The sequence below is a fragment of the Elephas maximus genome, chromosome 9, assembly GCF_024166365.1.
Source record: "Elephas maximus indicus isolate mEleMax1 chromosome 9, mEleMax1 primary haplotype, whole genome shotgun sequence".
Taxonomy (NCBI): Eukaryota; Metazoa; Chordata; class Mammalia; order Proboscidea; family Elephantidae; genus Elephas; species Elephas maximus.
In genome coordinates, this window is record NC_064827.1 from 102,462,324 (window position 1) to 102,478,027 (window position 15,704).

Sequence of the window (15,704 nt, forward strand, 5' to 3'; positions counted from 1 at the left end):
GGGGCCATGAAAATAGGCTTTCTTTCACCATTTTGCTCAGAACCTGTTTTATCTCCAGTAAATTCCATGAACTGCCTCTCAGGACTTCACAACTTCATAGAGAAATTCACCTAGGAGCAAAGCATGATCTACCAAATTATTTCTGAGCCTGTGAGGTTGATGCTTTATGTCATCACTTACCTGAAGCTCTGCATGTTCAAGTTCTGCTGTGACACTGGCCTTCGTCAGGAGCCCAGTTACCATGGCAGTGCCTCCAAAATAGAACAAGTCCAACACACATCAATAGATGGTACAATAAACAGAATAAGTACTACTTACAATACATTATTCACTTTCTACAGGGTAGTAATTTGTGCAGAGAGTTGAAAATAAACTACACCTCCCCCCTTCATTTAATTAAGGGAAAACAATTCCACAAATCGGAAATGCGCAGTGTTTGTACCCGAGTGGAACTCGAGTTGCTGTGTGATTAAGAGGCCAGAATTGTGGTTGAATTTACTCCAGGAAAGTTAATGCATTAAAGCCAGGGTCATTCAGGGAATCACTCCGAGACATTCTCTCTTGCAACCAATCTTAGAGCTTGGTTTAGTTTGAGGTACTGGTAAAGTCTGAGCTAAGAATTAAAAAAAAAAAAAAAAAAGACCAAATCCATTACCATAGAGTCGATTCCTACTCATAGCAACCCTATAGAACAGGGTAGAACTGCCCCATAGAGTTTCCAAGGAGTGGCTGGGGGATTAGAACTGCTGACAACCTTTTAGTTATGAGCTGAGCTCTTAAGCACTGTGCCACCAACACCTATGGTAGGAGCTGGTTTTCTTTTATCGTACAATATCTGTAGTTATCATTATCATGGTAGACTGCACAGATATGGCCTTCGTAGTCAGTCATATCTAAAAGTAATGGAAATCTGGGCAAGTTAATGAATCTCTGAGGTTGCCCATCCCAGCTTTTAGAAATGGGAGTCACCAAACACATATCACAGAGTGTTATGAGGAATAACTGAGTTGGAGCATTAAGAGTCACTTACTTTTAATAACTAAGAATAACTAAGATGGGGAATGACCTTGGGAAAGGTAGTTCTCTGCAGCTAAATCTGTCCCTGAAGGCACTGACCACTGTAAGGCGTCTGACAAGAGTACTCTAAGCAACTGGAGTGACTAGTCCTACAGTGAAGGGGGATCTGTAGGATATGTCTCTATGTCTGACACAGTCCACCCCTTGTACCACTCAGAGTCACTACTTCCATATACATTCAGAGAACAGCTTGTCAGGATTCCAGTGGGCATCTTTTCCTGAGAGAAACCCAGGAAAGGAAGATTAGTGAGACAAATAGAGTCTCCACCACTGTAGGTGGTCTCAGGGACAGAATGAGACTCATTATCTTCCTTCTCCATTATCTACTCTAGAATGTCCTCAGTTATTACTTTTGCCCATTTCAGTAGTTTACCTCTTGGAGTGACCTAGAACCTCATACCTGAGCACCTGATACTATGCCCTTCTCAGACTGTACTCGTTCACTTACAATAAAAATTGGACAAGGAAATATCATGAAGCACCCAAGATCTCCTGGGTACTAATCAAATTCCTCCCTGCCCCATTGTCTAAGAACAGCCCACCTCCTCATCATGATCAAGATGCTAGCTCCTCTTCTTTTCAGCTTAGCGCAAGTAGCCCAAAGTGAACTTTCCAGGTAGTAGCTTCAGCTTATAATTTAATGGGACTCTTGTGTTTCCCTGGTCAAAGCGTTCACCTTTAGGGAAATAGAAGCTCTAAACCTACACAGTCTAACATTGCAAGTGATAGAAACCAAAAATTACCAAACTGGGTCACTGGTTTTGTTGGCAATAACAGCCACTCTTTTTCCCTTTGCTTGGTCCCCAGACTCATGCGTTCTTCTTTTTGCAGACATATCACCATGTAAAGTTCTTTGAATTAAAGTATATATCACATCCTGTAGGATGGCAACCCAATCTTGTAAAGTATTTCTGGTATTAGCTGTGCCTTAACTGGGCAATTCCAATACTATCAGGCTGAATGCTCTGGGTGTTACGTAATAATGATGAATGGATCTTATGGTTATGGGCTCACTTCCATATTTCCTTTGGTATAAGTGGGTCCCTTGCATGCAATGTCACTTGGGATCCTGAACTGGTGGATCAAAGACTCTGTATATTTTTAGATAGTGCTGGTGGCTGAAGGCCTGAGGCAAAAAAAAAAAAACAACAAAAAAAAACTCATATCAGGGAGATGTAACTAATCATAACAGAATGAATTGCTGCCCCTTTCAGGGTGGAAGGGGTCCAATGATGTCGACCTGACACCAGCTAGCCATTTTGTGTTCTAGACGGATGGTACCATATCAAGGACTCATTCTGCGCTCTGTGACTGGAAAGTTGGACATTCAGCACCACAGATAGCTAGGTCAAGTTTGCTAAGGTGGAGTGCATGCTAGTGGGTCCATGTGCACCCTTCATCCTTGGTACCGCAGCCATTTTACTTAAGTGCCCTATGTGCACTGAGGTGGCTGATGACAAAGGCTGGTTGAGGTCGAGGACTAAGGCATTTTGTCTACTTGGTAATTTAGTGCCTCCCTGATGGACATTAATATGCTGTGTTACTTACCAAGTTATTGCCTTTTAGCTCCAATTCTATTTTTTAAAATAAACTTTTTATTTTAGAAAGTTTTGGATTTACAGAATCATAGCAAAGGCAATACAAAGAATTTCCATATACCCCGCATTTGGTTTTCGCTATTATTAACATCTTACATTTTTCATTACATTGATATATTTGCCACGATTAATGAACTAAGTGTCCATGGTCTATGCAAATGATTAAAGCATTTGCTGCTAATTAAAAAGGGTGGCACTTTGAGCCCACTCAGAGGTGTCTTGGAAGAAGGGCCTGGTAATCTGCTTCCAAAAAACCAGCCATCAAAAACCCTGTGGAGCACCATGTACTACTCTGACACAAATGGGGTCGCCATGAGTCAGAATCAACTTGATGGCAACTGGTACCAGTATTATTAACTGAAGTACACACTTTATTCAAATTTTGTTGATTTTTTCCCCAAATGTCCTTTTCTGTTCCAGGATCCCCTTCAAGACACAAATTTCCTTTAGTAGACGTGTATTCTTAGGCTCTTCTTGGTCGTGACAGTTTCTCAGACTTTTATTAATTTTACTTTCTTTGACAGCTTTGAGGAGTGCTGGTTAGGTACCGTGTATAATTTTCCTCAGTTGCGATTTGTTTGAAGTTTTATCATGATTAGACTGGGGTGATGTGTTTTTGGGAGGAAAACCACAAAGTTAAAGGCCCATTCTCATCCCATCATATTAAGGATTCATACTATCAGCATTTTACTATTCAATGAAGGACTCTGCAGGAAAAATATTAATGATGCAGGAAGCACCAAAAGAAGATGGAAGGAATATATAGAGTCACTGTACTAAAAAGAATTGGTTGATGTTCAACCATTTCAGGAGGTAGCATATGATCAAGAACCGATGGTACTGAAGGAAGAAGTCCAACTTGTACTGAAGGCATTGGTGAAAACAAGGCTCCGGGATTTGATGAATACCAACTGAGATGTTTCAGACAAATGGATGCAGCACTAGAAGTGCTCACTTTAGAAGACAGCTACCTGGCCAATCGATTGGAAGAGATCCACATTTGTATGCATTAAAAAGAAAGGTGATCCAACAGAGTGCTGAAATTATCAGACAATGTCACAAACAATATCACAAACAAGTAAAATTTTGCTGAAGATTATTCAAAAGAAGTTGCAACAGTACACTGACAGGGAGCTGCCAGAAATTCAAGCTGGATTCAGAAGAGGATGTGGAACCATGGATATCATTGCTGATGTCAGATATATCCTGGCTGAAAGCAGAGAATACCAGAAAGATGTTTACCTGTATTTTATCGACTATGCAAAAACATTCAACTGTGTGGATCATAACAACACATAAGGTTGCAAAGAATGGGAGTTACAGAACACTTAATTGTGCTCATGGGAAACTGTACTTAAACCAAGAGATGGTTATTCAAACAGAACAAGGGGATACTGCATGGTTTAAAGCCAAGAAAAGTATGCATCAGTGTTGTATCCTTTCACCATACTTATTCAATCTGTCTGCTGAGCAAATAATCCAAGAAGCTGGACTATAGGAAGGAGAACAAAGCATCAGGACTGGAGGAATACTCACTAACAACCTGCGATACGCAGATAACACAACCTTGTTTGCTGAAAGTGAAGAGGACTTGAAGCTTTTACTGATAAAGATCAAAGACCACAGCCTTCAGTAGGGATTACGCCTTAACATAAAGAAAACAAAAATCCTCACAACTGGACCAACAAGCAACATCACGATAAGCAGAGAAAAGTTTGAAGTTGTCAAGGATTTCATTTTACTTGGATCCGCAGTCAATGCCCATGGAAACAGCAGTGTAGAAAACAAATGACACATGGCATTGGGCAAATCTGCTGCAAAAGATCTCTTTAAAGTGTTGAAAAGCAAAGACTCCACTTTAAGGATTAAGTTGTGCCTGACTCAAGCCATGGTATTTTCAATCACCTCATATGCATGAGAAAGCTAGAGAGTGAATAAAGAAGACCAAAGAATTGATGCCTTTGAATGATGGTGAAGAATATTGAATATACCATGGACTGCCAGAAGAACGAACAAATCTGTCTAGGAGGAAGTACAGCTAGAATGCTTATTAGAAGCAAGGATGGCGACACTTTGTCTCACATACTTTGGACATGTTATCAGAAAGGACTAATCCCTGGAGAAGGACATCATACTTGGTAAAGTAGAGGATCAGCAAAAAGAGGAAGACCCTCAAAGAGATGGATTGACACAGTGGCTGCAACAATGGGCTCAGGCACAGCAACCGTTATGAGGATGACGCACATAGGGTCATTATACGTCAGAACTGAGTCAACAGCACCTGACAACAACAACGACTATCAATATGACTTATCATTGTTGATGTTAACTTTGATTACCTGGCTTGAAATAGTGTTTGCCAGGTGTTTCCTATGAAGTTACTCTTTTCTTTCTTTTTTACATGCTCCCCCTCCTTGAGATTGGAGTACCTGAGCAACTGATTTGGGATTTCTCTGTACAGGAGATTTGTCTGTTCTCTCCCATTTATTAATTTATTCAATCTTTTATTTATATCATTATGGACTCATAGATATTTATTTTATATTTTGTGTCATAATCTAATACTACTTTATTTAGTTTGTTACTTAAAATCATTCCAGTTCTGCTCATTGAGAGCTCTTGCTGCTGGCATCTATATCCCTTTTATATACCCCAACATTGGAGTTTTTTTGAGTTTGGTGTTTTGTTTTTTGTTTCTGTGTTTTTGTTTTATTATTATTAGTGTCTTTTTACTTTCTGGCACTACAGGATGCTCCAGGCTCATCTTGAGTATTTCCTGCCTCCAGGCTAGAATCAGTCATTTCTCTAAGGATCCCTGGTTTCTTTTATGGGAGAATGGTATTAGAAATCAAGATCTTAGTGTGAGGTGTGCTTGTTGCAGCTAAGGTGTCATTACTTCTAAGCTTCTCAGCTGACAGATCAAGGAGATACATGTGTGTATACTAACCCATGTATATACACATATACACTCTTCTATAATTATCTTTATATGTAACCATCTGTATGTATACTAAGCCAAACAATGTCTCCAACTCTAATCCATTGCCACATGGCTCATTCAAACCTCCGCCCTTGCTTATCTTTAACTTCCCACTCAAAGAAGAAGAACCGTAGCTCCTACCATCCACCATCCATTTACTTAATCGTTCAATTCGGGTATACTTGTATAATGGTTTCAGACTTATTAACCCATATCTTCATGAAAACAACTTTATCAACTAGAGTACAGCTCTTATGTATAGCTCCTTCTGCCTTTAGTCTTACAGATTCCACTCATTTACAAAGGTCAGTGCCTTATTCTTCCAAGTTTATTCTTCTTTATCCTGTTCTGTGATAAAAAAAGAATTTTTTTTTTTTTTTTACTGGAGCCAAACTCTATAAACATTTTCCCTTTTGCCTCCTGGCATGCTATTAAGCTTTGAGTAGATAGCATTAATGGGACACTAGAGGGACGCTGGAAGAGGGAGGAGCTTTGTCTTAGTCATCTAGTGCTGCTGTAACAGAAATACCACAAGTGGATGGCTTTAACAAACAGAAGTTTATTCTCTCATTGTTTAGGAGGCTAGAAGTCTGAATTTAGGGTGCCAGCTCTAGGGGAAGGATTTCCCTGTCTATCAGCTCTAGGGAAAGTCCTTGTCATCTTTCAACACCTTTGGGACTGGCATTCCTTGGAGACCTCCATGTGTCTTGGCACCGATCTTCCCCTGGGTCTAGGAGGTTTTCAGCACAGGGATCCCAGGTCCAAAGGACAAGCATCGCTCCCAACTCTTTCTTCATGGCAGGAGGTCCCTCTCTTCTCTGCTCACACCTCTCTCCTTTTATCTTTTGTAAGATAAAAGGTGTGACTCAAGTAAGGGTGGTGACTTAAGTAAGGGTGATGCCACTCATGGTACACACCACCCTAATCCTGCCTCATTAACATAACAAACATAACCTGATCCTCATTAACATAATCTAATCCTGCCTCATTGTCACATAGAGGTCAGGATTTACAACACATAAAGTGGAGGCTAATTACATCAGAGAACAGAGAACAGCCACACAATACTGGGAATCATGGCCTAGACAAGTTGACACATACTTTGGGGAAACATAATTCAATCCATGGCAGGCTTCTTTTCCTGGTTCTGATGTGCTTTTCCCAGCTCACTCCTATGACAGTGTGTAGGTCAGTCAGTGACATTCACCTTCCCAGAGAGTTCTTCCAAAAGGGCTAGCTTCATGATCATGCAACCAGTGCAGTCATGCAACACCTCACTCTCAGAAGGTGCGCCATGCTTGGTTTAATGCTCTGTTGACATCTTGAAATTCTTAAGAATTTTATCTCTAAACTTGTGTCTTTTAAGTGAAGCTCAATGGGCCTGCGGAACATTCATGCAAGCAAAGGAGATACACCAGGTGACAGTGTGTACACACACATGGACCAGTCAGGTGTACAGCTTAACACATGTGTGCTGAGCATTGGCTTGGTTGCACAGTATACATGGACACACATAGGGCAGTCCTGGGCTCCACATGCCTCAAGGGGGTGGCCTGGGATGAAGCCTGGTCCCAGACTGGCAGCAGCAGCAGCAACAGCAACAGCAATGGCAGCTGCAACCCTGGAAGAGAAGAGGGACCTATAGTGGAAGTCCAACTTGCCTCCCATCACAAGAGCCTGTCCCTGTGGCATCTATGCAAATATTAACTCTCCAGCCTGAGCACCAGGACAAGAATTGCCAGTGCTCGGCCAGGAAACATTTTCAGTAAATTATTATTAAATAAAAGTGTACCCATGGACATAGCAATAAAGTATATCAGGGAGTTGTTACCATTCTTCAAAGTGTTTTAAATCTCTGATTTTGAAAACCATTATAAAATTGGGAAGAAAATACCCACAGGCTTAGAAACAGAAATTAAATTTAAATATCACCACATTTAATGGAAAAGGACAGTATTTTCATATGAACTTTCAGATGAATCAATTATTAACAAGGAGGACAATTTTAAAATTGATGCTTTCTTGTAATTGAAGATACAGCAATAGAATACATAACAGGTGTTTTGAATTATAAAAAAAATCATGGAGTCACTTTTGGTTTCTTGTATGAACACCACATGTTACAGGAAATGTCAGAGGAAGCATTAAAATGCCATTGCATAGGTTTACATTTAAATTTAAATTCAGACTTAAATAAAAATGGTACGTATAAAGAGTTAAATCTTTTTAGAAGAAAAGATTTAGAACCATGCTCTAGACATGCCAACATATATTAAAATAATGTATCAGAAATTTATCCCAATGTTGCCACAACCTATAACATACTCTTAACAGGTCCAGGAACAGTCGATCAGCAGAAAGGTTCTTCTTAAAATTAAAAATTATTTGTGATCTTACATTTGCCAAAAGTAACTGGCATTGCTTTCAGTTAAATCAATTGAAAATGAAGTTGCTGTGTTTTGATGACATAAGAAATTAATTTGCGGAAAACCTCATGATCAAGTAAAAAATAACATTAAGGAAGTATTATTATTTACTGTATTATATAAAACAATGATACCAAAATATTTCTTTTGTGTAATATTTAAGTTAATGTTGTTGTATATCACTACACTCCTTTTATATTGTTGTTGCTCCTAGTTGCTGTCGAGCCCTACACCATCCTCACGATCGTTGATACGTTTGAGTCCACTGTTGTGGTTATCGTGCTCGTTCATCCTATTGAAGATTTCTCTCACTCTTGATGGCCGTCCATTATACCAAACATCATGTCCTTCTCCAGCAATCTTTTCTTCTCGATGATGTATCCAAAGTGAAAGAATCAAAGTCCCAGACTATTTTCTATGATCCATGAGGCTTTCACTGGCTAATTTTGGGAAGTAGATCACCAAGTCTTTTTCCTAGTCTATTTTAGTCTGGAAGCTCCACCGAAACCTGTCCACCACTGGTGACCCTACTGGTATTTGAAATACCAGTGACATAGCTTCCAGCATCATAGCAGTGTGCAAGCTACTACAGTATGACTAACAGATAGGTGGTATAAGTAATAAATTAAAAATATTTACATTGTGGTACCTTTATGTGCACTTTTATTCTTGCTGTTAGAATGTTTTGCACTGGACTCCACAAATTATATGGCCAGCTCTGCTTACCAGCACCCCACAGGTGGCTTTCCAAAGATTTTCATCAGCATCTCATTTTTTTTTTTTTTTTTCTCAGCAGGCAGTTTCCTGATTCTCAGTTCTGGTCTCCAGCCCCTCAGAGAACATTTTCCCTATCCAGGGGCCACAACCATGCACCTTTCTATTAGGTCTGAAGGGGATCCCCTTCCAAATTTGTTCCTTTTTTTTTTTTTTTTCCTTTCATCACTCTGCCTCAAGACTAGAGCTATTGATTGCTCCTTATATGTACTATTCCTCTATTTTCTTAGAGTTCTCTCTACCTCTTAGTAGTCAATTCCCTGTTGCTAGTTAATAATTCTTTATATTAAACTTCCCTTGTTCAGCATCTTGTTGTCAGGTGCCATTGAGCCGGCTCTGGCTCGTAGCAACCCTGTGTACAACAGAACAAAACATTGCCCGGTTCTGCATCATCTTCACAATCATTCTTATGCTTGAGCCCGTTGTTGCAGCCACTGTGTCAGTCCATCTCGTTGAAGGTCTTCCTCTTTTCTGCTGACCCTGTACTTTACCAAGCATGATGTCCTTCTCCAGGGATTGGTTCCTCCTGATAACATGTCCAAAATATGTGAGATGAAGTTTTGCCATCCTTGCTTCTAAGGCACATTCTGGCTGTACTTTTTCCAAGACAGATTTGTTTGTTCTTCTGGAAGCCCATGGTATTGTCAATATTCTTTGCCAACACCATGTTCAAAGGCATCAATTCTTCTTCAGTCTTCCTTATTCATTGCACAGCTTTTGCTTGCATGCTAGGTGATAGAAAACATCATGGCTTGAGTCAGGCACACCTTAGTCCTTAAAGTGACATCTTTGCTTTTAACATTTTGAAGTGATCTTTTGTGACAGATTTGCCCAATGCAATGTGTCATTTGATTTCTTGACTGATGCTTCCATGGGCATTGATTGTGGGTTCAAGTAAAATGAAATCCTTAACAACTTCAATTTTTTCTTCATTTGTCATGATGTTGCTTATTGGTCCAGTTGTGAGGATTTTTGTTTTCTTTATGTTGAGGTACAATCCATACTGAAGGCTTTCTAGTCTTTGATCTTCATCAATTAGTGCTTCAAGTCCTCTCCTCTTCACTTTCAGCAAGCAATGTTGTTTCATCCGCATATCGCAGATTGTTAATAAGCCTTCCTCCAGTCCTGATGTTGTGTTCTTCATATAGTCCAGCTTCTCTGATTATTTGCTCAGCTTGACTATCCACCTCATTAAGGTTGATTCTGCTTGAGGAGGCAGCTCTTCCCCAGTTGTATTTTGAGTGCCTTTCAACCTGAGGGGCTCATCTTCTGGTATTATATCAGACAACGTTCCACTCTTATTCATAAGGTTTTCACTGGCTAACATTTTCAGAAGTAGACCGCTAGATCCTCCTTCTGGTCTGTTTTAGTCTGGAAGCTCAGGTGAACTTGTCGTGGTGGCACTCTTGGTATTTGAAATACCAGCGGCATAGCTTCCAGCATCACAGCAACATGCAAGCCACCACACTATGACAAACTGACAGATGTATGAGGATGTTCAAATTAGTATGTGGTTTCTATTTCCACACTGGACCCTGAATGATACACATGTGACACTAAGACCATCACACTTTATGGTCACTCCTGAAAGTCCATTCATATGCCTCTGCCCTAGACCTCTTCATCCCCAATCTTCCAGCATTTCTCCTTTCAGACCTTTTATTAGCTGGCTTAGGCATTTGCCACTTCTTATGAGTCCTTATTGCATATGGTTATCACATTTGGCTGCTAACGGAAAGATTTGAGATTTGAGTCCACCCAGAAGTATCTCAAAAGAAAGGTCTGGCTATCTACTTCTGAAAAATCAGCCATTGAAAACCATATGGAGCACAGTTCTACTCTGAAGCACATGGGATCACCATGAGTTGAAGTCAACCTGATGGCAACTCGTTTTGGTTATTAGCCTGTATTTATTCTAATTTTGAGAAACTTTATCCTTCCACACGAAGTGAATGACTAGCTCTTGCCCCGGAGATGATTTCCCTTACCACTGTTTTTGAAGTAACCCTTCAAGTGACACTATGGCTCACTTGCTGTCTATTTTCTTGACTTGTATGCACAGACTGAACTTACCCAGTCTTGAAGTAAGCTCAGTCTTTTTATCCCTCCATCAGCTGGTTGTAAAGAATCCCTCAGATGGCCAGAGGTGTGAGCTGAGGGAGAGGTGCTGGTGCAGTAGTGATTGGTGAAATGGAGTTAGAGAACTACCTGCTTAGATAGCTTACTGTGCCTCCTGATCCTGGTCATGCTCAATCCAGGATGTACCACCTCCATCTTATAATGGAATGTTGCCAGGCCTCCTTCACGTTATGACTTAGTGGGTTGGACAGAGCTCAGCTCCTAATAGGCAGTTCCAGAAACATGGTCATTTAATGCCCTGCAGACAGGTTCTCTACCTTTGCTAGGGCCCAGTAACATGCCAAGAGTTGTTTTTCAGAAGCCATATGATTCTCTTTTGCAGATGGTATGACCTTTCACTGGAATCTAGGTGTTTGTGTTGTGATTCTTCCACTGGGATTTGCTGTAAACATAATTTGCCATCTCTCCCCACCACTTTACCTCGAACACCATAGGGTTTGTCAAGACTTATGACCCAAATAGCAGGGCTGTTTGCACTACAGCATAGACCTGCTGCGAAGCACTTTCTTGCTATGGGTACGTAAAGCTGGCAGCCTTTCATGTCACCCAGTGAGGCACACAGACCCTAAGGTGACTCCCATGTTCACACCCTGTATAATCCCCTTCCCTTGAGAATGGGCAGAACCTATGACTTGCTTCTAACCAAAAGAATGTGGCAAATGTGATAGGATGCCTCTCCCATGACATACTGTCATACTACATATATTTGTTGTTGTTTGGTCCCTCAAGTTTGTTCTGACTCATATCAACCCTACGCACAACAGAAAGAAACACTGTCTGGTCCTGCACCATCCTTGCAATCATTGCTATGCTTGTTGTAGCCACTGTATCAACCCATCTTGTCGAGGGTCTTCCTCGCTTTTGCTGATGCTCTACTTTCCCAAGCATGATGTCTTTATCCAGAGACTGGTTCCTCCAGATAACATGTCCAAAGTACATGAGACAAAGTCTCATAATGCTCGCTTCTAAGGAGCATTCTGGCTGTAGTTCTTCTAAGACAGATTTGTTTGTTCTTCTGGTATATTCAATATTCTTCACCAACATCATAATTCAAAGTCATCAGTTTTTCTTTGGTCTTCGTGATTCACTGTCCAGCTTTCACATGCATATAAGGCAATTGAAAATACCATGGCATGGGTAGGTGTACCTTAGTCTTCAAAGTGACATCTTTGTTCTTCAACACTTTAAAGAAGTCTTTTGCAGCAGATTTGCCTAATGCAATATATCGTTTGATTTCTTGACTGCTGCTTCCACAGGCTTTGATTCCGGATCCAAGTAAAATGAAATTCTTGACAACTTCAAAATTTTCTCCATTTATCATGCTGTTGCTTATTGGTTCAGTTGTGAGGAGTTTGTTTGCTTTGTGTTGAGGTGTATGTTGCAACCAAGAGTGTGTGTGTATATATATATGATTGCAATTTATAAGTTTATCTTTTTATTCTTAAGTCACTACTAACCCGTTTATATTGTATAAGTAATAAATTTAAAATCTTTATATTATAGTACCTTTAAATGCACTTTGGCACATGTCATGGATTAAATTGTGTCTCCCAAAAATATCTGTCAACTTGGCTAGGCCATGATTCCCAGTATCATGTGAATTGTATGAACTGTCCGCCATTGTGTCATCTGATGTGATTTTCCTAGGTGTTGTAAATCCTGTTTCTATGATGTGATGAGATGGGATTAGTGTCAGTTATGTTAATGAGCCAGGACTCAACCTACGAGATTAGATTGTGTCTTAAGCCAACCTCTTTTGAGATATAAAAGTGAGAAGCAAAAAAGAGAGACAGGGGGCCTCATACACCAAGAAAGCAACTCTGAGAGCAGAGTTGTGTCCTTTGGACCTGAGGTTCCCTGTGGAGAAGCTCCTAGACCAAGGAAAGGTTGATGACAAGGACCTTCCTCCAGAACCAACAGAGAGAGAAACCCTTCCCCTGGAACTGGCACCCTGAATTTGGATTTCCAGCCTACTAGACTGTGAGAGAATAAATTTCTCTTTGTTAAAGCCATCCGCTTTTGGTATTTCTGTTATAGCAGCACTAGATATCTAAGACAACACATCTCTTGATTTTGGCAATCTCTTGATTTTGCCATATATCTCTTTCTTGAGCATGCATCAGAATGATTCTCCTTGCTGATTTGGTGAAGTAAACCGCCATGTTGAGGAAACCCATGTGGTAAGCAACTGAGGGCAAACTGTTGGAACTGTGGGTGGCCTCTCGGACCTAAGGGCAGCCCCCAAATAACAGCCAGCAAAAAGCCAACTGCAAGGAAATGAATTTTACCAAAAGTTTGAGTGAGCTTGGAAACAGATTCTTCTTCAGTCAAACCCACAAATGAGATTGCAGCCTGGTAAACACCTCATTTGGAAGACTCGGCTAAGCCATGCCTGAATTCCTGACCCACAGAAACTGTGAGATAAGTGGATATTATTTTATCCTGATAAGATTGTGATAATTTATTACACAGCAATAATTAAAAAAAAAAAAAAAAAGAGCTAATACAGTCAGTATGTGTATGGGAGGAGTATCCGTATGAGTGGAATATGCTGCTTCCAGAACCCAAAGAGGTCTAAGGGTTGTGCCTCATTCTTCATTGTGGGGAGTACAGATGTAATCATTGATCTTTTACTTTGGGGTATGTCTGCATTTCCCTGACTATTGGAGCTGTAAGATTTTTATCAATATGGAAAGTTTTTAAATCTTGGTTGGATTTATCTCTCATCCTCTGAAGAGCACGTGTATTACCAAGGGTCCCAAAACGCCAGTCACTTCTTGCTAACCTAATATGATTATGTGATGTCATCCATATGGTTGGCCAAAAAGTGACATTCTTCAGGATGTCCTGACAGTCCAGATCTCTTCAGAACATATTTAATACTAAGATATATTTTAAGAACATATTTTAAGAGAGCACAATACTTAAGGCATGCATTCCTTACTAATTGAGCTAAATGTTGTTTAGTCTAAAGATGATTTAAGGGGAAAAACTGTAAATGTTTACTGTTGACTTCCCCGAGTGAATATAAACTTTTTTTGATCCTTGTTTCTTACAGGGTGGAAAAGAGCACATTTGCCAAACTGATGGCTGTATACCATGTACCTGATTCCACGTTATTCTGCTAGCAAAGATATCACATCTGAAATAGTTGCAGCAATTTGGGCCTACTACTTTGTTAAGCTTGCAGTAGTTACTGTTATTCTCCAGGGTCCATCTGGTATGTGAATTAAATGAAGGTATGATAGAAACCACTACCCGTTCATCCTTTCAGATCTTTGAGTGACACCCATTTCTACCATTGGCCCCACCCCCTTGAATGTTGTATTGCTTTTGATTTACTATTTTGGCAGAAGATTGGAGGGCAGTTTCAGAGACTCCCTCTTGGCGTTCGCTGCAATCATAGCCACAGGCCGAGGACTCAATGTGGAAGCCTTGCCGACTACCAAGCTTGTATATTGCAATCATTAATTCAGGGATTAGGGAAATGACTCCTGGGTGTGACCATTGACCCAGTGGACACACTATGATATCAGGCTTTTTGTTACCTGGTCTCTATGCTCCACTCTCACTATGGGTACTGATGTCTATCCAACAGTTTTCTAAATATTGGGGTATTTACCTTTCCCAATGTAGTTACCTGAGTAAATGGCAGCTCTAGTCCCTGTTAAGAAGGACTAGGGTCCTCTTTGAGGAGGATTGGGGAAGTCATTATCACCATTTGCAGGTCCTTTCTCCTGGAGACCCAGACTCTTCTTTGGTCGATGGGCTCTGAATCTGAAAACTGCCTCTTGCCCAGAAATTAGTCAATGGCTTATGATTTTTTTTTATGGAGATTACCATCAATCTTATAATCATCTGTTCTTTGTCTTTTTTAAAAAAAAATTATTTTTGGTAAAAATACACAAAGAAAAACATGCATGCATTCAACAATTTCTTCACGTACAGTTCAGTGACATTGGTTACATTCTTTGTTTTCTGTCAGCAATCTATTTCTACTTAAATTCTTTCATCACCTTTAACTCATCTTTAGACTCAATACCCCCCTAGTCTTCTCATCTTTACTGTAGATTTAGTTGTCAGTTTGGTCTCATGTATGTAATCTTTTAAGAGAGAGCAATACTCAAGACATCATTCTTTACTAATTGAACTAAACTGTTGTTTAGTCTAAAGATGACTTCAGGGAACAGTTTGGGTTAAAAGTTTAAAGAATATCTCAAGGGCAATAGTTTCATGGGTTCCCCCAGTTTCAGGGGGTACAGTAAGTCTGGGATCTTTAAGAATTTGAAGTTCGATTCCACATTTTTTCTCCCTTCTGATCAGGATTTGTGTATCTCAGCCGTGATCAAAATACTTGGTAATGGTAGCCAGACACCATTCAGTTCTCCTGTTCTCCTGACAGAGGAGGCAGTAAGTTAATGGATGCAATTAGTCCTATAGTTCATCTCCCCTGATTCCTGGATTTTCTTCTTCTGTTGCTTCCAGTGAATACAGACCAACTGTATCATGAATGGCCGTTAGCAAGCTTTTAAGACCCCAGGCACTACTCATTGAATTAGGAGGTGGGACAGAGACTCTGAAACTAGTACTATGCCAGTTGATTGGATTGCCCCTTGAATCTATGGCCCTACACCTTTGAACCAAGAAAACTAATCCTGTGAGGTGTTTGATTGTATCTAAGTGGTATCAGCAGCTGTAAATTCTTCTCCC